We start from the raw sequence: 21,974 nt of genomic DNA, 5'->3' as shown, positions 1-21,974 counted from the left end.
CTGATGGCTGGAGCAGTGCCACTGCTCAGGCTTCACTCAAAGGCCATCTCTCAAAGACCTCACAGTCTGGTCCCTGTTACTTCCAGGGAATATCCAGCTTTCAGACTGGCTGCCGCTTTCATTAGCTCTGGAATGCTGTAGGGTGGCTTTTCATGCATGCACACTCTGTGCGTCGTGTTGAGATGGCGTTTGGGGCATTCACAAATGATATCAAGATGCAAGGTGATGGAACATTCTTAAGAGCTTCGCTGTACAAAAGTGCAACTTAAGGAGTCGCTCAAAGGCTTGAAATGCAAAAGAGACATGTGGGTAAATTGTATTCAAGGTAACACTGCATCTGGCGTGAAGTCAGGTTGACACCAATGCTGAACTTTTGAAATGTAAATGAATGATAAGGACCCAAAGCTCAACTATGATTACCTTCAGGCCAGATTTACTCTTGCATTCCTGTGTTATTATAAAGCAATATCCACTGACTATGGAGTTTCAGTTGAATGCAGCCTTAGGCACAAGCTACAAGTTCAATGCAATATGAAACAAAATGCTGCAGCTGCTGGAAATTTGAAATAAAAGTTCAATGTGGAAGAGTCAAATTTGACTCAGACTTTTACTTTTACAAGTTACCAGACTGGAAGCAAAAACGGAAGTTGCTGGAAAAGCTCAGCAGGTCTGGCAGCATCTGTGAAGAGAAATCAGAGTTAACATTTTGGATCGGTCACCATTCTTCAGGACTGATGATAGCGAGGAAAATTTCTGTTTACATGCAGAAGGTAGGGTGTGGGGAGGGGATAAGGAATAAACGATAGATGAGGATAGAGTGCAATGAGAGCGAAGAGCAGTTGGACAGACAAAGGAGTGGATAACGATCTGGCCAGGAGGGTGAATAGCTGTTAATGGAGTCTGTTAGTGACTAACAATAGGTAGTGTGTAATGGCAGGACATGTCATAACAAAGCCTGATGTGTGTGATGGGAGGCTGGGACATGGGAGAGTTCAGGCCATAAAATTATTGAACTCAGTATTGAGCCCGGAGGGCTGTAGTGTCCCCAAGTGGAAAATGAGGGGCTGTTTCTCTAGCTTGTGTTGGGGTTCACTGGAACGCCACAGCAAGCCCAAGACAAAGATGGTGGCCAGGGACCAAGGTGGCGTGTTAAAGTGGCAGGAAACTGGAGGTTCAGGGTCTTTTTTGTGGGCAGAACATAGGTGTTCTGCAAAGCGGTCACCCTGTCTGTGCTTTGTTTCCCCAATGTAGAGGAGATCACATTGTGAGCAGTGAATGCAGTAGACTAGATTGTGAGATAACAAAGTGTGGAGCTGGATGAACACAGCAGGCCAAGCAGCATCTTAGGACCACAAAAGCTGACGTTTTGGGCCTAGACCCTTCATCAGAGGTTGTGAGAAATGCAGGTAAAGCACTGTTCTACCATGAATGTATGTTTGGGCCCTTGGGTACCGAGGAGAAGGAAGAAAATGGGCAGGTGTTATACTTTTGGCTGTTGCAGGGGAAGGTGCCCCAGGGCTGTGGTGGCGTGGTGGGGCTGAAGGAAGAGTGGACCAGGATGTCCCAGAGGGAATGGTCCCTGTGGAAGGCAGACCAGGGAGGGGAATATGTATCTGGTGGTCTCATCTTGCTGGAGGTGGGGAAAATGGTGCCTGATGATCTTCTAGATGCGGATACTGGTGGGATGGTAAGTAAGGACAAGGGGAACCCTATCGTTGTTGCGGGAGGGAAGAGAGGAGGTGAGGACGGATGTTCTGGAGGTGGGTTGGACCCGGTTGAGAGTCCTGTTAACAACGGTGCTGGGGAATCCTGGGTTGAGGAAGAGTGTGGGCACTTTAGAGGCTCTCTTGTTGAAGTTGGCCTCATCAGAACATATGTGACAGAGATGGAGGAACAGAGAGAATGGAATGGAGTCTTTACAGGACACAGCGTGTGAGGATATATAGTCCTGGTAGCTGTGGGAGTTGGTGAGTTTATAATGCATATTAGTGACCAGTTTATCCCCAGAAATGGAAACAGAGATGTTGAAGAAGGGAAGGGAGGTTGTCAGAAATAGACCAGGTGGAAGCAAGGGTGGGGTGGAAATTGGAAGCAAAATCAATGAACATTTCCAATTCCAGAGGAGAGGGGGAAGCAGCACTGATGATATCATCACGTCATGGAGAAAGAGCTGTGGGTGGGGCCCAGAATAAGACTGTACCCCATGAAGAGACAGGCATAACTGGAGCCCATGGCCAACCCTCTGACCTGAAGAAAATGAGAAGAGTTAAAAGAGAAGTTGTTGATGGTGAGGACAAACTTGGCCAAGCAGAGGAGGGTGGTGGTGGGTGGGGACGGCTTGGGTCTTTGTTCCAGAAAGAAGCGGAGAGCCCTGAGACCATCCTGGTGGGGAGTGGATGTGTAAAGGGATTGCACACCCATGGTATAGAGGAGGTAGGTGGCAGGAGCCTGGCTCAAACATCAGAGGAATTGTAGATGTAAGTAGGCAGGGACTAGACTAGGGAGAAAACGACAGAGACAAGGTAGGAAGAGAGGAGTTCCGTGGGGCAGGAGCAGGCTGCAACAATGAGTCTTCCCAGGCAGTCCTGAAACTTCAAAGATCCGGAATACCGCACTAGGGCAACTCTGCTGAAGAGAGCACCGAACCTAGCTCACTGTTTACAGCCTGACCAGCGAGTCGGAACTTATCTCCACACAGTAATTGTGACTGCCACCAATGCCTGGGCGATTCCCTCTCTTGTTGGTGGAACAACGGCCACCTGATACCAACCCACTCAGGCAGTACCCCCAAGAGAGAAAAAAAGAGATCAAACTGCTTATCTGGGCCAGCAATCCCCCTTGAGTGGGCGGTTCAAATCGCCTGGGTTACCCTTCAGTCCTTGACACTGGAATTATAGTCTGGGATCTGCTGTGAACTAAACCAAAATTGGTGCACCCAGAAGGAGCACAGACGGACTCAAATATGAGTTCAAAATTACCAGTGAACTTTATTACAGGAAAATTCAACATGCCCAATCTGCACAATACCTCGATAAAACTGATATTCTGCTATAAAATATAAGAAAACTGAAGCGGCCACAATGTAAATCTTTAACATTACACAATTTACAGAGTACTTATATTTTAAGAATCACACAACCACCCTCCCCCTATGCCTAACCAACTACTCCAGAGTACGAGTGTCCCAGGCCTGAAAAGGGTTCTTACTGTCTCAGAGGCACTTGTTGCTTGTCCGGTGGGGCTCCCTCTCTGCCTCGGGTGTTGTTGCAGACTTCCAAAGTCTAAGGTTGCAGACAGGGTTGACGTCTTCAGCTCCAAGGGGTTGCTGTCCAGAGGAGCAGCAAGCTCACAGTGAGGAGAGTGAAAAAAGAAGAAGAAGAGCAGCCCCGATAGCTGGCCCTGCTGCCCCTTTTACCCTTGCGATTCCTAAGGGCCGGCCGGCTCCACCCCTCAGGTAATTCCATTTCACAAGCATCTCCAAGTATCACAAGCTGGGGGCCGGTTTAATCTCATCATTCGTGGTAACGAAAGGATCGATACTGTCCCAAGTTCACATAACTGAAATTTTGTTGACTTCATGGAGCCTCCCGAACTGTTTTCAGATTAGAGTAAATTGTTATCCCATTAACTAGATAGGCTCCATTGTTCACAGTTTCGGGTTCATTACCATTTCTATACCTGTCCCTGGATACGATGTCTGGCGGGTGCTGGTTTGTTGGTCGAGTTGTCTCATACCTCTGAAGATCTCTGTCCCCAGATACCTGCACAGATGCCAGGTTGACCAGGTCTTCACAAAAGGCCATTTTCTTTCAGCCTTTCCTTTTAAAACTGGGGATTTCCCAGAAACTGCTACATGCCGAGCAACAGTGATAGTACATGACTTAATCACCTAACATTAGAAGCAAAGGTCAGCTGCCCAAAAACGACATGAAACTTTCTGATGAAGGGCCTAGGCCTGAAACGTCAGCTTTTATGCTCCTAAGATGCTGCTTGGCCTGCTGTGTTCATCCAGCTCCACACTTTGTTATCACTGTACAACTACACAGTTCCTCAATTCTCAATCTCCGCTCTAGACAGTTTCACATCTTTTTAGCCTTAGTTCAACATTTACAGAGAGCAGAGTATAATTAGATTACCACATTTTGTCTGCCAGACAGAGGTGCCCATGGTACAGCTCAGCACCTAATTTCTTACATATCAGCAGAACAAGTATTCACCCTTTAACATTTCAAATGGTGCCTGTAAGTTCAGTGAAGTTGCACACTTTTCATTGTATTTTTATATTGAATACGTGACAATAAATGATTCAATTCAATAAAATCATGACGAGCATGGATACGGTGAATAGCCAAGTTTTTTTTCTAAGGGCAGGGGAGTCCAAAAATAGCGAGCCTGGGTTTAAGGTGAGAGGGGAAAGATATAAAAGGGGCTTGAGGATCAACCTTTTCGTGCAGAGGGTGGTATGTTTATGGAATGAACTGCCAAAGAGGTGTGTGAAGCAGGTACAATTACAAAATTTAAAAGGCATCTGGATGGGTACATGCAAAGGAAGGGTTTAGAGGGATATGGGCCAAATGGTGCAAATGGGACTAGATCAGCTTAGGATGTCTGGTTGGTGTGGATGAGTTGGACCGAAGGGTCTGTTTCCGTGCTATACGCTTGTCCAATTTGAAGGGAAAGAAAATGATTTACGGCCCCATGCTGAAGAATGTGCATTGTGCTGTGTATTGCAGTGTGGGAGAGTACGTGAGTGTTGGCTGGCTTATCCCATTCCAAGTAATACAAATTTGGAAGACTTGAATTTCTGTAGCACCTTTCATGATCTCAGACTGTCCCAAAGCATTTCACACCCAATGAAGTGTTTTTGAAGTGTAATATTACAATAGCAGCAGATATGATCCATTGAATTTTAACTTCAATCGACTGGTTCTTGTACCTGAGACTTTTCAAACACAATTTTTTTTTTACAGAGAAGAAATATGGACCTAAAATGTCCACAGTGGTCATTTGACCACAGATTGATGCAATTTTCCTGACGCTCTGGTGGAATAAGCAAAACTCTCCATGCTGAGAAAATCATTTTATCTAAAGACTTCAAAACTAGGCAATTGAATCAGTAGCAAGAAATGTGCAGCTCTTGTTTAATTCATGTTTATGGTAATTTTACATGTTGGAGGTTAGTCAGCCTGGAAAGACAATGCAACCAGATCTAGGAATACACAAGGAATCACATTTCAACAGCTGCTTTGACCAGCAGAGCAGAGAGAAGAACAAATGAAATTTGTGATAACAACCATGGGAACTCTCATTTCAGAAAATAATGACTGGTTAAATTTAGGGAGAAGGGGTGTGAAATGCTTGGAATAAGGGCAGGTTGATCTCATTGAGTTTGAGATCCGTGATTGGGGCTGTTAACCTGAGCTAATCAGGGAGCCCTACCTGACAGATATAAGCATGACTGACAAGTCAGCTGGTCACTCTAGGTACTGGCTCTGAACTCGGTGGTCAGAGACCATTAATGTGCACATGAAAATGAGGTGTGACTTGGTGATGATATACTCTCCTCTGTGGAATTATTTCATGGGGTCAACTATCCACCAAGAACTTGAAGATAACTTCAGATTCTGCTACTTCTGAGGTTACAGTTCTGGTCGCCACATTACCAAAAGGATGTGGATGCTTTGGAGAGGGTACAGAGGAGGTTCACCAGGATGTTGCCTGGTATCAAGGGCGCTAGCTATGAAGAATGGTTGAGTAGATTAGGATTATTTACATTAGAAAGACGGAGATTGAGGGGGGACCTGATTGAGGTCTACAAAGTCATGAGGGGTGTAGAGAAGGTGGATAGCAAGAAGCTTTTTTCCAGAGTGGGGGACTCAATTACTAGGGGTCATGAGTTCAATGTGAGAGGAGGAAAGTTTATGGGAGATATGCATGGAAGGTTCTTTACGCAGAGGGTGGTGGGTGCCTGGAATGCGTTGCCAGCGGAGGTGGTAGATGCAGACACGATAGTGTCTTTTAAGATGTATCTGGACAGGTACATGGATGCACAGGGAGCAAAGGGATACAGACCCTTAGAAAATAGATGACAGGTTAGACAGAGGATCTTGATCGGTGCAGGCTTGGAGGGCTGAAGGGCCTGTTCCTGTGCTGTAATTTTCTTTGTTCTTCTTTGTTCTTTGTTCTTACGGGTCCATCATTATACTGTGGTATTAAGAAACTAACACCACAAGGACTCTAAGGGCCATTCAACTTTCTAACCTTTAGCTTCCATGTCTGGTACAGACTCTCTCCCTTTTAAACATATTCCTTGTGTTTGTAACAAACAGAAACAGAAATTATTGGAGAAACTGAGCACCTGTGGAGAGAAAACAGTTAACATTTTGAGTCCAGTGACCATTTCAGAACTCCAGAACCAATTATTTATTTGTAAAAATTCTAAAGTTGTAAAAGAGTTCTGAAGAAGGTTCGTGGAATTGAAACATTAACTCTGCTTTCTTCCCACAAAATCTGCCAGACCTGCTGAGTTTCTCCAGCAATTTCTGTTTTTGTAATTTATATACCTTTTTACAATGCTATATTTCAGATTCTCCCTCTAAAATAAAAATATTTTGTTCACTATAAGAAGTAAAATCAATTGTTTAAATCACAGAAAGTGTGATACAGTCGGAGATTTTTTTGAACAGCAAGTAACACTGAGGTAGAGCTGCACTAAATTTGTTGCTTGGCACAAATGTCCCATTTCCATGTGTGCTGTGCCCGAGAGGCAGCTCTTTGCTTTGACCTTGGGTGGTTTATCTAGAGTTGAACGTACGTTGTAGCTGTTGAGACAATTGCCGTTGCATTGAGTGGGCAATGCAATGTAGAGACAATCTGAGCCTTTTTGCAAATACTGTAATATTCAGTTTTAATTGTTCTGCCATGTACTTTTATAACTTTTATGAATAAAGTACGTTTTTTTGGAGCAAGAAAATAGCTGGTGCTTCATCCTGAGCTATTTTATTGGCTGTTTTTGTTTGTGTTGGTGATAGTTCGTCGGCAATATCTCCCACTCCATGACAGCACCCAAACATGCCTTTATATTGTTTACAGAGCCTGCAACAACCTTGTGAGCCAGCCTGCTCTCATCCCACCCTATCAGCATAAGCCTGTCTTCCTTTTTATCTTCTTGCTGTATGAAGCTAACCTCCCATCTAAATGCATATCCAGAGCTTGAACAACTCCACGTGGTGGCAAGTTCTACATTCTCATCATTCTCTCTGTCCCTCCCCGGGGGTGTCTTTTCAAAGTACCGGATTTGGATTCTGTTTGGGAGCTGTTGCGAATGGAATGTGAAACAATGTGGCTGGTTTGAAAAGAAATGCATGTATCGGACGGACGAGGTGCAGAACACCCTGGACAGACGCAAGGTACTTGGGCTATTTTCAAACTGTAGGGAATTGGGGTTTAAAGCCAGAGGGATCCCGAGTAAGTAAAATACTGTTTAAAAATAAAGAATAAATATGAGTAATTAATAATAAATCAGTTCTGGAGGTTTGAACATCGGGAATTGGACAGAGGGTGGCATTTTGAAGACATTGAGAGGTTCACGATAATCTCAGGTTATATGTATGAGGAAGTGGAAGGTGTTTAGCAAGTTATGAAACTTTTTACCAGTGTGACTGCCTTTCTCTATCCTCCTGAGTCACACAGATCCAAACACTTGGCTAATGAGACTTTAACCTTCGGTGTCTAAGCACTATCGGTATTGAACACATTGATGAGGGTTTGAACATGGATCAAAAACAAGACACGAATGAATCTGAGACCGTCGGAGGAAAACCTCCTCTCTGCGACTGACCTGACTGACCATCAGAGGAACGTGCCCAATTTACTGCGCTTTTGATTCAATGTGTAAAGTGCGAAAGGTGGCGTGAACCCAGGGTCTGAGAAAAAGATAGCCGAAATTGCACGGTCTTTTGAGAGAGAGATTTCACCTGCAGCAGGTTTTTCATCAGTATTGGAGCTGGGGCAGCTTTTAAACAGAGAGGCATGTAAATGCTGTGGAGGAAGAAGGAACGAATAAAGTTTGTGCAGAAAGCAGGATTTTTGAATGACAAAAGTGTTGGTGGTGTAAAGACGTCAGATTTTCCGCATCCGCACCTACACAGGCCCCAAACCCCACCGTTTCCTCCGGTACATTGATGACTGTATCGGATCTGCTTCTTGATCCCCAGAGGAGCTCCAACAGTTCATCCACTTTACCAAAACCTTCCACCCCAACCTCAAGTTCACCTGGGCCATCTCCAACACATCCCTCACCTTCCTGGACCTCTCAGTCTCCATCTCAGGCAACCAGCTAGAAACTGATGTCCATTTCAAGCCCACTGACTCCCACAGCTACCTAGAATACACCTCCTCCCACCCACCCTCCTGCAAAAATGCCATCCCCTTTTCCCAATTCCTCCACCTCTGCCGCATCTGCTCCCAGGATGAGGCATTCCACTCCCGCACATCCCAGATGTCCATGTTCTTCCAGGACCGCAACTTTCCCCCGCAGTGGTCGAGAACGCCCTTGACCGTGTCTCCCGCATTTCCCGCAACACATCCCTCACACCCTGCCCCCGCCACAACCGCCCAAAGAGGATCCCCCTCGTCCTCACATATCACCCCACCAACCTCCAGATACAACGTATCATCCTCCGACACTTCCGCCATTTACAATCCGACCCCACCACCCAAGCCATTTTTCCATCCCCACCCTTGTCTGCCTTCCGGAGAGACCACTCTCTCCGCGACTCCCTTGTCCGCTCCACACTCCCCTCCAACCCCACCACACCTGGCACCTTCCCCTGCAACCGCAGGAAATGCTACACTTGCCCCCATACCTCCTCCCTCACCCCCATCCCAGGCCCCAGGATGACCTTCCATATCAAACAAATGTTCACCTGCACATCTGTCAATGTGGTATATTGTATCCATTGCACGCGTTGTGGCTTCCTCTACATTGAGGAAACCAAGCGGAGGCTTGGGGAACGCTTTGCAGAACACCTCCGCTCAGTTCGCAATAAACAACTGCACCTCCCAGTCGCGAACCATTTCAACTCCCCCTCCCATTCCTCAGACGACATGTCCATCCTGGGCCTCCTGGAGTGCCACAATGATGCCACCTGAAGGTTGCAGGAACAGCAACTCATATTCCGCTTGGGAACCCTGCAGCCCAATGGTATCAACGTGGACTTCACAAGCTTCAAAATCTCCCCTTCCCCTACTGCATCCCAAAACCAGCCCAGTTCGTCCCCTCCTCCCACTGCATCCCCAAACCAGCCCAGCCTGCCTCTGCTTCCCTAACCTGTTCTTCCTCTCACCCATCCCTTCCTCCCACCTCAAGCCGCACCTCCATTTCCTACCTACCACCTCATCCCACCTCCTTGACCTGTCCATCCTCCCTGGACTGACCTATCCCCTCCCTACCTCCTCACCTATACTCTCCTCTCTACCTATCTTGTTTTCTCTCCATCTTCGGTCTACCTCCCCCTCTCTCCCTATTTATTCCAGTTCCCTCACCCCATCCCCCTCTCTGATGAAGGGTCTAGGCCCGAAACGTCAGCTTTTGTGCTCCTGAGATGCTGCTTGGCCTGCTGTGTTCATCCAGCTCCACACTTCATTATCTTGGATTCTCCAGCATCTGCAGTTCCCATTATCACAGATTTCCAGCATTAACAGTATTTTGCATTTCTATTAGTTTCTTTAAAGTCGATATTGAGGGTCAAGTTGCTGGTTTGCAGTTATATATATGTGTGTGTGTGTGTGTGTGTGTGTGTGTGTGGGGTGGGGGGGGATGTTTAAACAAACGGCCTTTGAATGCATAGACAGACCAGAATATGATTTGTTAAAGCTGAGATACCTGTGGGGTAGTTGCTTTGATTTAAGCGTATCCTGGTGAGAACAGTTTTTGTTTAAATTCAAAAATATACTTTGTTTATATATGGTAACAAATGAAGTTTGGTTCCGTGCCATAGCATATGAAGAAAACAATCAAACATTGGTGTTTGACTCTATCCAACAAACAATCCAAAAGGGTCTGGACCTGAAACATCAGCTTTCCTGCTCCTCTGATGTTGCTTGGCCTGCTGTGTTTATGCAGCTCCACACCTTGTTATCTCAGGTTCTCCAGCATCAGCAGTTCGTATTATCTCTCCCAAACCAAAGGTATCTCTTACTTGTACAACGCTATATTTACATATATTTGAGGCATCAGGAGGGTCCAATAACTGAGCGGACCCTATTTACCTTCAGCAGGAAGTCCTCAGACTGTGGTCTTTCCTCATTGTGATTTGGTGGTAGCTGTCCTAAGCTTTAGTGCATCCCTCAGCACATAGTCCGGGACCTTGGAGTGTGCCAGTCTGCAACACTTGTTGTTCTGGAAGATGAACAAGTTTCAGGCAGACCTAAGAATGTCTTTCACCAAGTTGATGGTCCACCAGGGATAGTTGAAGAGTTAATTAATTGAGTTAAAGCTAACATTGGAATGAGAAAAAAGTGCAATGGTTTGGAATGGCCTGGCACTCGGATCAACACACCGTTAGGCTGGAGGTTGTAGGATACAGAGCTGGAATTATTACATTCAGGAATGGAGGGATCTTGGCTAAAATGTTCAGTGTAATTATTGAGCATAAAAACAAACTGAGAGAATAATTTCCAAAACATGCTGTCTGCTGCGTGCTAAGTGAGAGTGTTCGCTAACTGGCTTCTGACCTGACAGTGGTGCAGTTTTAAATTTATCATCCCTGTTTTTAAATCCCTGCATATCTCTGTGGCCTATTTTGGTCCTACACCCTCTAAGATCTCCATACACCTCTCATTCTGGCTTAATGCAGGATATTGGGGTAAATGCAAAAATTTCTGCATATGTTGGAAATTTGCAACAAACAGAATGCTGGAGAAACTCAGCAGGCCTGGCAGCATCTGTGGAGAGAGAAACACAGTTAACGTTTGAGTCCCATGTGACACTTCTTCATGTGATCTGCTGAGTTTCTCCAGCATTCTCTGAGTTCATTTCATGTTCGGGGCGATACTTTCAGCAGCCTAAGCCTGAGCTCTGGACTTCCCTTCCCTGAAACTGGATACCTCTTTCTTCTGTGAAGAGTGTCCTTAAAACCTGCCCATTTGATCAAGCTTTTTCCTACCTTCCTTAATATTTCTTCACCTGACTTGCCAAAATTTGCTTGCCCATGAAAAGTTTGGCCATTTCACTGTGTTAGAGGCTCAGCATTAATCCAGGTGGCTATTTTGTACAGTGGAAGGGACAATCTTACTTTGTGGTGGCACTTCTCCCCAGCAGATGACTTGAATGACAGTTGGGAAAAGGTAATAAAACGGCTAAAAACAGACCATAACAGCACTGGCTTGAATATTTTATTTTGTGATTGCAACAGTGACTGCACTTTATTGCGTGACGATGTTCTGTCAAAGGTGCAACATTTGTTTATAAAAGAAAGACAAATGTATATTTACAATACTAATGATGCATCAATAACTGAAAGTGAGATTCTGCTCAGTAGCCAGATTGTGGTTAGCAACACCCAAGTAGATGTTTTGGTCAGAATGTGCACAGGCCTGGAGACTGACAAAATAATTAAGAACGATGTTGACAAACTGTGCATTTATATGAAGATGTAACTCTGCATGGTGTTGGTGAGTGGAATTGTAGAGATATGGAGTGGAGGGGCTAGGGAAGATTTGAACCTTACACTTTCCAGACAGTGAAAAACTAGAAGCAGTGAAGGTCAAAATCTGATTGGAACGTGCATTATTAAAATACCATGATTAGTGACAGAAAGGAATCTGAAAGGCCAATGAACTGCTGTCCTTTAAATCTTGAAGAATAGAAGCAAGTGGTTGGAAGTCATGGTACAGATGTACATAGTGCAGGTTAGACCAAACTTGGAGCATAGTGATTCTGGTCACCAGAGCTTAGGAAAGATACATTAATTGGTCTCCAAGGAAGTGCAGCATAGGTTAATCAGAATGGTACTGTTAGAATTCTTGCAGATGTTTAATTATTTCTATCTTTTTATAGAGTAATACTTCATGGAAACAGACCTTTTGATCCAACTCATCTGCACCAATCTGACCTAGTCCCATTGCCAGCATTTGACCCACATTCCTCTAAACTTTTCCTATTCATTTACCCGTCCAGATGCCTTTTAAATGTTGTAATTATACCTGCCTCCACCACTTCGTCTGGCAGCTCATTCCATACACAGACCACTCTCTATTTGAAAAACTAGGTCCCTTTTAAATCTTCCCCCTCTCACCTTCAACCTATACCCTCTAGTTTTGGACGCCCTCGCTGTAGGAAAAAAGACCTTGGCTATTCAGCCTATCCATTCTTTTATCACTTTTGCTTTGGAGCTGTGAGCTGATGATGACCTTTGGACAGTAGCTCGTATTTTTAATCAAATAGGAAGAGAGTACGAACAAACCATTTTGTTTGTTTGTGAGGCCAGATCTGGATGTAAATTGCAGGTTCGTTTTTGATCAGAAGGTTCTATAGATACTTGACACTGACAAAGAACAGTATGTTTAAACGGATAACAGATGTTTGGTCTTAAAGGAGGTCAATCCTTAAGAATTGGCTCCAGCATGTCTGGGAGAGACCCTTTGCTTAAGCAGATGGCAGGTGTTGAGGGTAACTGGAACCTTGTGGGGAGATGGTTAGTCTGACAGGGTGAGGCCAGAGTCTGAACTGGGCTATGGACTGTGTTTTGTATGAGAAGGAGTTTGGCTGATGATGCTGCAGCATGAAGATTTGAAAGTTCTCTGTCTAACCTCCAATTATCAGCTATTGGAAGCTTCTATTTTCTGTTTTCTGAACTAAGTTATATGTATATATATTATATATGTATGTATCACTGATTTCATCTGAATGAACTGAATAGGTGGCTCTGTCTGACATCTTCAGAAAATCAGCTGAGGAACAATCATATAAGACCATAAGACATAGGAGCAAAAATTAGGCCATTCAGCCCAACAGGTCCGCTCCGCCATTCAATCATTGCTGATATGTTTGTCAACCTCATTCTCCTGCTTTCTCCCCGTAACCCTTGATCCCTTTGGTAATCAAAAACCTGTCTATCTCAGTCTTCAATGTACTCAATGACCTGGCCTCCACAGCCTTCTATGGCAGTGAATTCCATACAGTCACTACTCTCTGGCTGAAGAAGTTTCTCCTTATCTCCGTTCTAAAAGGTCTTCCCTTTACTCGAAGGCTGTGCTCTTTGCCTGTAGAACCATGCATTATGAAAACTGTTTAAGTAATTTGGCCAATTTTGTTATTCAATTTAACCTTAATTGTGTTTGTCTTTCTATTTGTCTTTTGTGTGATGGAACATAGAACATAGAACATTACAGCGCAGTACAGGCCCTTCGGCCCTCGATGTTGCGCTGACCTGTGAAACCAATCTGAAGCCCATCTAACCTACACTATTCCATTATCATTCACATGTTTATCCAATGACCATTTAAATGCCCTTAAAGTTGGCGAGTCTACTACTGTTGCAGGCAGGGCATTACATGCCCTTACTCCTCTCTGGGTAAAGAACCTACCTCTGACATCTGTCCTATATCTTATCACCCCTCAATTTAAAGCTATGTCCCCTCGTGCTAGCCATCACCATCCGAGGAAAAAAGCTCTCACTGTCCACCCTATTCTAATCCTCTGATCAACTTGTATGTCTCTATTAAGTCACCTCTTAACCGTCTTCTCTGTAATGAAAACAGCCTCAAGTCCCTCCGCCTTTCTTCATAAGACCTTCCCACCATACCAGGCAACATCCTCTGCACCCTTTCCAATGCTTCCACATCCTTCCTATAATGCGGCACCAGAGCTGTACGCAATACTCCAAGTGCGGCCACTCCAGAGTTTTGTACAGCTGCAACATGACCTCATGGCTCAGAAACTCAGTTCCTCTAACAATAAAACCTAACACACCAGATGCGTTCCTAACAACCCTATCAACCTGGGTGGCAACTTTCAGGGATCTATGCACATGGACACCAAGGTCTCTCTGCTCATCCACACTATGAAGAATCTTACCATTAGCCCAGTACTTTGTGTTCCTGTTAATCCTCCCAGAGTGAATCACCTCACATTTTTCCGCTTTAAACTCCATTTGCCACCTCTCAGCCCAGCTTTGCAGTTTATCTATGTCCCTCTGTAACTTGCAACATCCTTCTGCACTATCCACAACTCTGCCGACTTTAGTGTCATCCGCAAATTTACTAACCCATCCTTCTACGCCCTCATCTAGGTCATTTATAAAAATGACAAACAGCAGTGGCCGTAAAACAGATCCTTGCGGTACATCACTAGTAACTGAACTCCAAGATGAACATTACCCATCAATCGTCACCTTCTGTCTTCTTACAGCTAGCCGATTTATGATCCTTGATTGGGGCCGAAAACAAAGGTTTTTGGGTAAATCCTAGCTAAATTACTTTGCTTAATTTTGCTCTGCTCAAATTGCTGCATTGTTAATAAATTGCTACAAATTGCTGTCTACCATTGATTATACACTGAGTATGGGATTAGTTACTCAGAAACCTGAGTAGGAACCATTAGGGTTAATTTTGAGTTTCTGTAAAGATTTTAACTTTACAGTGCTGTCCTGTTGAGTTCTTATCACCTAACGTATTCGCTTGAAACAAATGTACAGCAGCAACAGACAGATAACTTGCAGTAGCATTTATTTAAGTAAGCGCTTACAAATGTGGAGGATCACTCTACAAATTCCATGCTATACGTGGTGCATTGCACACTGATGCCCCGCGATAAGGGAATTGTCCTCCCTTTACAAAGGATTATACATCACAGTCAGTCATGTATGCAAGATACAATTTTTTACTTCCCCATCGTCATCTGCCTAGCAACACTGATAGTACATAACTTAATCACCTAACTTTAGAAGCCCAAAACAATGTGTGCAACTGGACAGTTCCTCAATTCTCAATCGCCGGTCTAGACAGTGCCTCATCTTTTTCGCCTTAGTTCAACATTTACAGAGAGCAGAGTATAATTAGATTACCACATTTTGTCTGCGAGACAGAGGCACCCACGATGCAGCTTAGCACCTAATTTCTTACATGTCAGCAGAACAAATATTCACCCTTTAACATTTCAGTGCTGTGGATAAAGAGATGGAAGGGCTGATTTGGTTTGACAGTATCTCGACTCCAAGGTTAAATTACAAGATGAGTAATTAAATTAGGGTTGTTTTCCCTGGATTTGGAAGGTTAAAGGATGCTTTGATTGAGGTTTACCAGTTATCGAGGGGAACAGATAGGGTAGATAGAATCTATTTCAGTAGGTTGGTGAATCTTGAACTAGGGGTTATAGTGTAAAAGTTAGGTCCATCAAGAGTGAAATTAGCAGAAGCTTCTGGATGCAAGGGGCCCTGGAATTTTTGACTCTCAGCAATAAAGTGTTGGATTAATTGTAAATTATAGAAGTGAAATTGATGGATTTTTGTTAATCAAAGTTAATAAAGGATCTGGAGCAAAGGTAGGTGGCTTGGCCAATTTGTGGCTCAAGCAGCTACCTACAGTAAAACATTGTGTGTTATGTAACAAAGTGTAGCTACATGGCCGGTATCAAAATGGAGTTTTAAGTATAAAGGCACTATGGGGTTTAACTGCATTCCTGGGAATTGTCAGAATCAGGCAGCTCGAAGAGGCCTCAGTCTAATCAACAGTGGGAGTACTTTCTGGAATGTCACTGAATAAGACGTATTGTGAAGGCCCAAGGATAATTGATAAAGGGGTCTGGTGAATATCATGAGATTGCGGGATAAAGCTGTTCCATGGACTGATCACACAGTCACTTGACGAAGCTGATTGGATGTGTATGGAATTGAATTTGATATGAGATTGGTTTATGCCTGCCAAGGTGGGCTGAAATAAAATGTATAAAAGGAGTATGTTTTGTTTTCTTTAGTGAAGTTGCCTGGACTTCCCTGCAGCTTACTTCCTACTACTGTAAAACAGACCTCTGACGATTTGGAAACGGATATGGGTGTCGAGTGATTCTTTGATCATTTGATTTCTCCTTTCAGTGAGTATATTGGGTTAGGTTGCAGATCAGCAGCGTATTTTGACGTGGTTAAATGGATTAAGATGTGAAGAGATATATTAAGAAGTGCATGTGTGATGCCAAGGAATGCAAGAAACAAATGCTGGAAAATGGATTAGAATATAGTAACGAGCTTGTTTTTTGACTGGTGTTGACTCGATGAGCTGAAGGGCCTTTATCTGCACTGTGGACTTTTTAATTCCACATACCTAGGAAGGCATTCAAATAATTAGATAAAATTTGGGGATAATTATGAGGTCACAATTTAGGAACAAAAATGAGAAAATTTAATAAGTTGGCAGCTTTCAAGATTCTGTTTTGGACAGCAGAGAAAGTTAAAGTTTACATCCAGATATATCTGCTACATTTGTGCTGACTAAGAACATAGGACTGGGAGTAGGCCATTCGGCCCCTCAAGCTTGCTCCTTTGTTTGATGATATCATGGTTAATCTCCTTGTGGTCTTGACTTAGATTCTTCTCTATTCCCAATAACCTTTCACTGACTTGTTACCTCTGCCTTAAAGATATTCAGTGGAACTTCCTTTACTGCTCTGTGGGGCAGGGAGCTCCAAAGTCTGTTGACCCTCCGCAGGAAAACTCTTTTCTTCATCCCTGTCCTTAGTGAAAGACCACTTATTTTTCATTTGCATCACCTAATTTTGGTCTGTCCTTCAAAGGGAAACATACTTTAGCAACTGCCTTGTCAAGTCCCTTCAGCATCTTGTATGCTTAAATGATCACACACTTAATAATGCTAAAAATTTGAGTTCCTGCATTATTCTCATGGGGAGTGCATGTCATTGGTAAGGCCAGCATTTGTTATTCCATCCCTGATTTGTTTGAGTGACCTGCTTGGCCATTTCAGAGGGCAATCAAGAGTGAATCACATCGCTGTGGATCTGGAATCACACGTCAGTCAGGACTGGGTAGAGACTGCAGGTTTACTTGCCTAAAGCCTTCAGTGAACTAGCTGGAGTTTCTGACAACCAGTTGTAGTCTCATGGCATCGTTTGTGAGGCTTGCATCGTATTCCAGATCTTTATTCACTGAATTTATTCACTGAGTTGCACCGGTTGCCATGGTAAAATTTTAATCCATATCCTAGTGGAGATGCTGGTGTTGGACTGGGATGGACAAAGTCAGAAGTCGCACGAGACCAGGTTATGGTTCAACAGGTTTATTTAAAATCTCAAGCTTTTGGAGCACTGCTCCTTCGTCGATTTCTCATCTAATAACATCACCATTACAATTTGTGTCCTTTGACAGTAGAATTTTGTGCCTTGAAATGTGTAAAATGATTACTTTTAAGGATATTCTGTACTAAGACTTTTGATTATAGATGACACATGTGTTTAATGATTCTTTAACAAGTTTGAATTATAAATATGCTAATACATTTGAAATCACACTAATCGACATTGGAATGTTTTTGAAGTTACATTTTAAGGTGCAGGTACACACTAATGTAACGATTTCAAAAGTGCAGGTTGAAATAATCCTGCTAGAATAGCTTTTAGTGTAAGGAATGTTAAAATAACAGTAAAGGACATTAATATCTGCATGTGATATGAAACATATCCAGTTTGACTGTAACCTGGCAACTCTGAGAAAGATAATAAAATGTGAGGCTGGACGAACACAGCAGGCCAAGCAGCATCTCAGGAGCACAAAAGCTGACGTTTCGGGCCTAGACCCTTTCTCTCTGATGAAGGGTCTAGGCCCGAAACGTCAGCTTTTGTGCTCCTGAGATGCTGCTTGGCCTGCTGTGTTCGTCCAGCCTCACATTTTATTATCTTTGAATCTCCAGCATCTGCAGTTCCCATTAACTCTGAGAAAGAAATGTTCCAAGCTGGTATAAGGTAGAACCAGATAATAAAAATGTCTGAGTCACTGACCATTCTTCCTGAATTGATAATCACAAAAATGGAAATATTACCCATAATCCTTCTGTAGAGAAAGGGATGCTATGTAAATGTAGCACTTGATTGATCTAATAGGAAAAAAATCTTTATATAGTTTAAAAACTTTTTAAGAATAAGGTACAATAATAAAATGAAGAAGTGGATGAACACAAGTTATAGTAATTGTTACTTTAAGGCAAACAGTTCTTTCAAGACAAATGCTGATAGCTTTAAGATAAGAGAATTATCAGCAATAAAATTATTTTGGAATGATAGAGAATGAAGTGTAACCTCATCAGGATAATGATAAAGGATGACCCCACACTGGAAAGTGGCAACCACGCAGCTGTCTTAATTAGGTGAAGAACAGTTTAAAGTTAGGAACTTCACCGTTGAAAGTTCAGCAGTAATAGAACCCTCACCAATACTTCTTGTGACAAAAAGGCCCAATGCAGAGTAAAATTCTTTTATTCTTAATTGAGGAGGGATACCTTGATGACCAGGTGGCGTGCCACTTAGAAGAATTTAAGGCAACATTTTAGTTTGGATTTTGATTAGTATCTAAAGTATTTTATTGAAAGATTACAAGAGGTTGAAATTTTTGATTCTACTTTGGAAATGAGACTGTGTTTCCATCTTTAGTCTTCGTTTGTGTGCTTGCCTGTTAGCTCAGTTGTTTGGTGAATGATGCTAACAGTGTGGGTTCAGTTCGTGCACTGGCTGAGGTTACCATGAAGGACTCTCCTTCTCAACCTCGCCTGAGGCACAGTGACCCTCAGGTTAAACCAGCACCAGTTGTCTGTCTCTAATGAGAGAGCAGCCTAATGGTCTGGTTATGACTATGGAGATGTCTTTTACTTTTAATGTTGCAATATAATTTAAACGTAAAGTATATTGCATATTCAGCTCTTTTTGAAACTTGTAATTTACCTCATGTAGGGTTCTGTGTTCTCTTAAATGGGGAGGCAGGCTATTAAATTGTGATTCCTGGACCCTTAAAGAGTCTGGATGTTCATAACCTAGCTGATGCCTATTAATAAAGGTCAATGGATGAAAGTACTATTTTTTTTGCTAGTTCATTTCCCTGCACAAGAGATCAGTTCTTCAGACCGATATAAGAGAACTGGTTTGGCTAAACCGGAGAGATCTTAATAAACAGAGAAATTATCCTCATTGGAATTATTCCCATTATCGGTTAGAATGTAAAACATTTCAGGTAGAGGAGGGGATTTGGCTATAGTTATTGAAATGTGATAGGGAAGTAAAAGTCTTATGGCACAATGGCACCCATTTCTTACGGCATTGGTAAAGTCCACATTGAGACCATCGGGTTGTAGACTCCCAAGGCAGAATATGAGGTGCTGTTCCTCCAGTTTCCCGGTGGCATCATTGTGATCTCCAGCCCAATGGCCTAAATGAAGATGTCACCAGTTTCACAATCTCCCCACCCCCAGCCTCATCCCATGACCAACCCACCCTCTCATTCCTGCCTCCTTAACCTGATGCGACCTGTCCGTCTTCTCTCCCGCCTATCCGCTCCTCCCACCTCGCTGACCAATCCCCACCACTCTCTACCTGCACTCAACTATTACTATCCTACCTACCCCCCCCCCAGCCCCACCCCTCCTCTGTCTATTTATTTCTCAGCTCCCTTCCCTCTCCCCCATTTCTAAAGAAGGGTCCCGACCCAAAAAGTCAACTTTCCTGCTCCTCTGATGCTGCCTGGCCTGCGGTGCTCCTCCAGCTCCACACTGTCTTATCCCTGGCTCCAGTATCTGCAATTCTTACTATCTCTATGCCCTTGGCATGTTGCAATGCTCCAGGGAATCACAGAGCAAACTGGAGGAACAGCGTCATAGAACATAGAACATTACAGCGCAGTCCGGGCCCTTTGGCCCTTGTCTTCAGACTTGGCTCTTTACAGTATTCTGGACTTATTACCGAATTCAACGCCTTCAGATTGTGAACCCACTCCCAATCCTGTCTTTTCTTTTAGCTTTACCTGTTACATTCTCAGTCACCATATCCAGTCCCCCCCTTCCCCCTCCATGGTGGCAGTTCTTTTCAGCCTGGCTTTATGACACAGCATTGTTATGCCATTCTCTCATCCTGGTCACTTAATCTGCACTGTCAGGACCCATTCTCTCCAGCACTCCACTTCCCCAACTATGGCATAAATCCTGCACCACCCCCCCCCACCACCACCCAACACTTCTGCTCTGATGAAGAGTCTTCTACTTTCCAGATGTTAGCTTGCTCTGTTCTCCCTGGATGTTCTCAGATTCGCTGTGATCTCCAGCATTTGTTTGTTTGTAGATGCTGTTTGGCTTCATGTAGCCAGCAGCCACAGTGCTTTCTGTTGAAGTTGCAACCAAGAAACGAGGAAGCTTTAGATTCAGTTACAGCCGTGAGCTAATTGGTGTCAAGAAAGGGAGCAGCTTAAATATTCCATTTGAGAAATCAACCAGGATCAATCTTAATTTTAAAAGTTACAATTAATCCAGTAAGGTGGAGGGCAAGGGGAAGGAGATTATGTTAAACTTGTAGAAAATACTGAAACGTGGGTGGGAATGTTATTGCTTCAAAAGAGAGCTGAAGAAGTTGTTGTCTTTGTGGGAAGAGGTTCACATAGTTATCATAAACATGGGACAGCGGACAAGCAGGGAGTTCAGTAAGGATCTGTGTTTGTTCAAGTTTTCATTTTTCATTCGGGATTCGCCAGTGAGTTTCAGCAGGTTTTTTGGCAGTGGTGTAGAAATGGGTGGGGCAGCCATATCGATGCCAAAATTCAGCTTTCCCACTGAGTGCCCTGGCCCTAAACTTCCTAAATGTGAGGTGCAGTGACCGGCTATAGGATCGTTGAATATTCATCCAAATGATCTGATAGAAGCAGGGGGAAACAGGGGCCTTGGTTTCACATTTTCGTCTAAATTACAGCACCACCCGACAATGTTGCCTTCCCTTAGTGTGGCGAGAGACTGTAGCTCATGAGCTTATCCCTTTGTATTGCCCTTGAACCTACAATCTTTTGACTGGATTCCTCCCTTTGGGAATCAAGCTGCCAGCCTTGGGCAGAAAGCTGTAGGTTTCAGGCAGACAAGATTCCACAATAAATAAGAGGTTTCTTGCTATTATACTTTTTGCTTTTGAAGGATAATGAACAAGTGTTCCGTCAGGGTTAAGCCAGTGCTCCTGGGGGCCAAGCTGGCCAAACGTGGTGGGCTCGCTGACCGTAAGAGCAAACTCAGTTCATGAAACAAGCCACTTAAAAGGAGTTGGCACTGAAGCAGTGCACACTAACTAACAAAAGTCATTCAGTGTGCACTGCTTCAGTGCCAACTCCTTTTAAGTGGCTTGGTTCATGAACTGAGTCTGTTCTTACACATTTACAGCAAAGGGGACATGTGATTACAGCTGCGACAAGGGAAATCGGTGCTTGTATTTTACAAAAGGGCATGACAACATCATTCTTTCATGCTAGCAGGATTGATGATAGAATTGTGTGCACCAGTGACGGATGTAGGATGCAAATCATGGGTCTTGTTAGAAGCATATTGCAACAGTGACTGCCGATAGTGGACGTAAAGCGCTTTGAGGCATTTGGTGCTGCATAAATGTAAGCTTTTCTTTCCACAGGCCCGAAAGGTAGCTTGAAAATGAAAACTCCACACTCTTGTGGCTGGGCTGGTAGCTCCCACATATAGTCGGGCTTTTTGATGAACTTTGCAGTGTCACTCTGCTCTCTTTGCTGTTATTAATAAAACCTATGAAGGACAATTTACCCCTGTGTGCTTGATTATCTGAGGTCAAGGACCTTAAGTCCCCCACTGCTGAGGCTTTGGTCCTCTCTGGTTGATGTGATTCAACTGCTCAGAGCCTTCATCCAGATGTGCTGTGCAGGAGGGTGAAACAGTGATACCAAGTACATGACATCAAATCCTTGATGTTTACCGAGTGAGCT

General features: G+C 43.7%; 1 protein-coding gene across 4 annotated transcripts in view; it reads left to right on the top strand.

The window, feature by feature from the left end:
* Window positions 1-7,185: 7,185 nt before the first annotated feature.
* The window catches only part of LOC125462834 (daf-12-interacting protein 1-like), a 79,938-nt gene continuing 65,149 nt past the window's right edge, over window positions 7,186-21,974 (top strand). For 3 of the 4 annotated variants that reach the window (XM_048553258.1, XM_048553260.1, XM_048553257.1), the window contains exons 1-2: window positions 7,186-7,409; window positions 15,977-16,093. The gene's annotated coding sequence lies outside the window, so the exon portion shown is untranslated. The remainder of the gene's footprint in view (window positions 7,410-15,976; window positions 16,094-21,974) is intronic. The other variant, XM_048553259.1, reaches the window with a different exon arrangement.

This window comes from Stegostoma tigrinum, chromosome 21 (assembly GCF_030684315.1).
Source record: "Stegostoma tigrinum isolate sSteTig4 chromosome 21, sSteTig4.hap1, whole genome shotgun sequence".
In the NCBI taxonomy this organism is placed as follows: Eukaryota; Metazoa; Chordata; class Chondrichthyes; order Orectolobiformes; family Stegostomatidae; genus Stegostoma; species Stegostoma tigrinum.
This window is presented reverse-complemented; position numbering and strand designations above follow the sequence as displayed.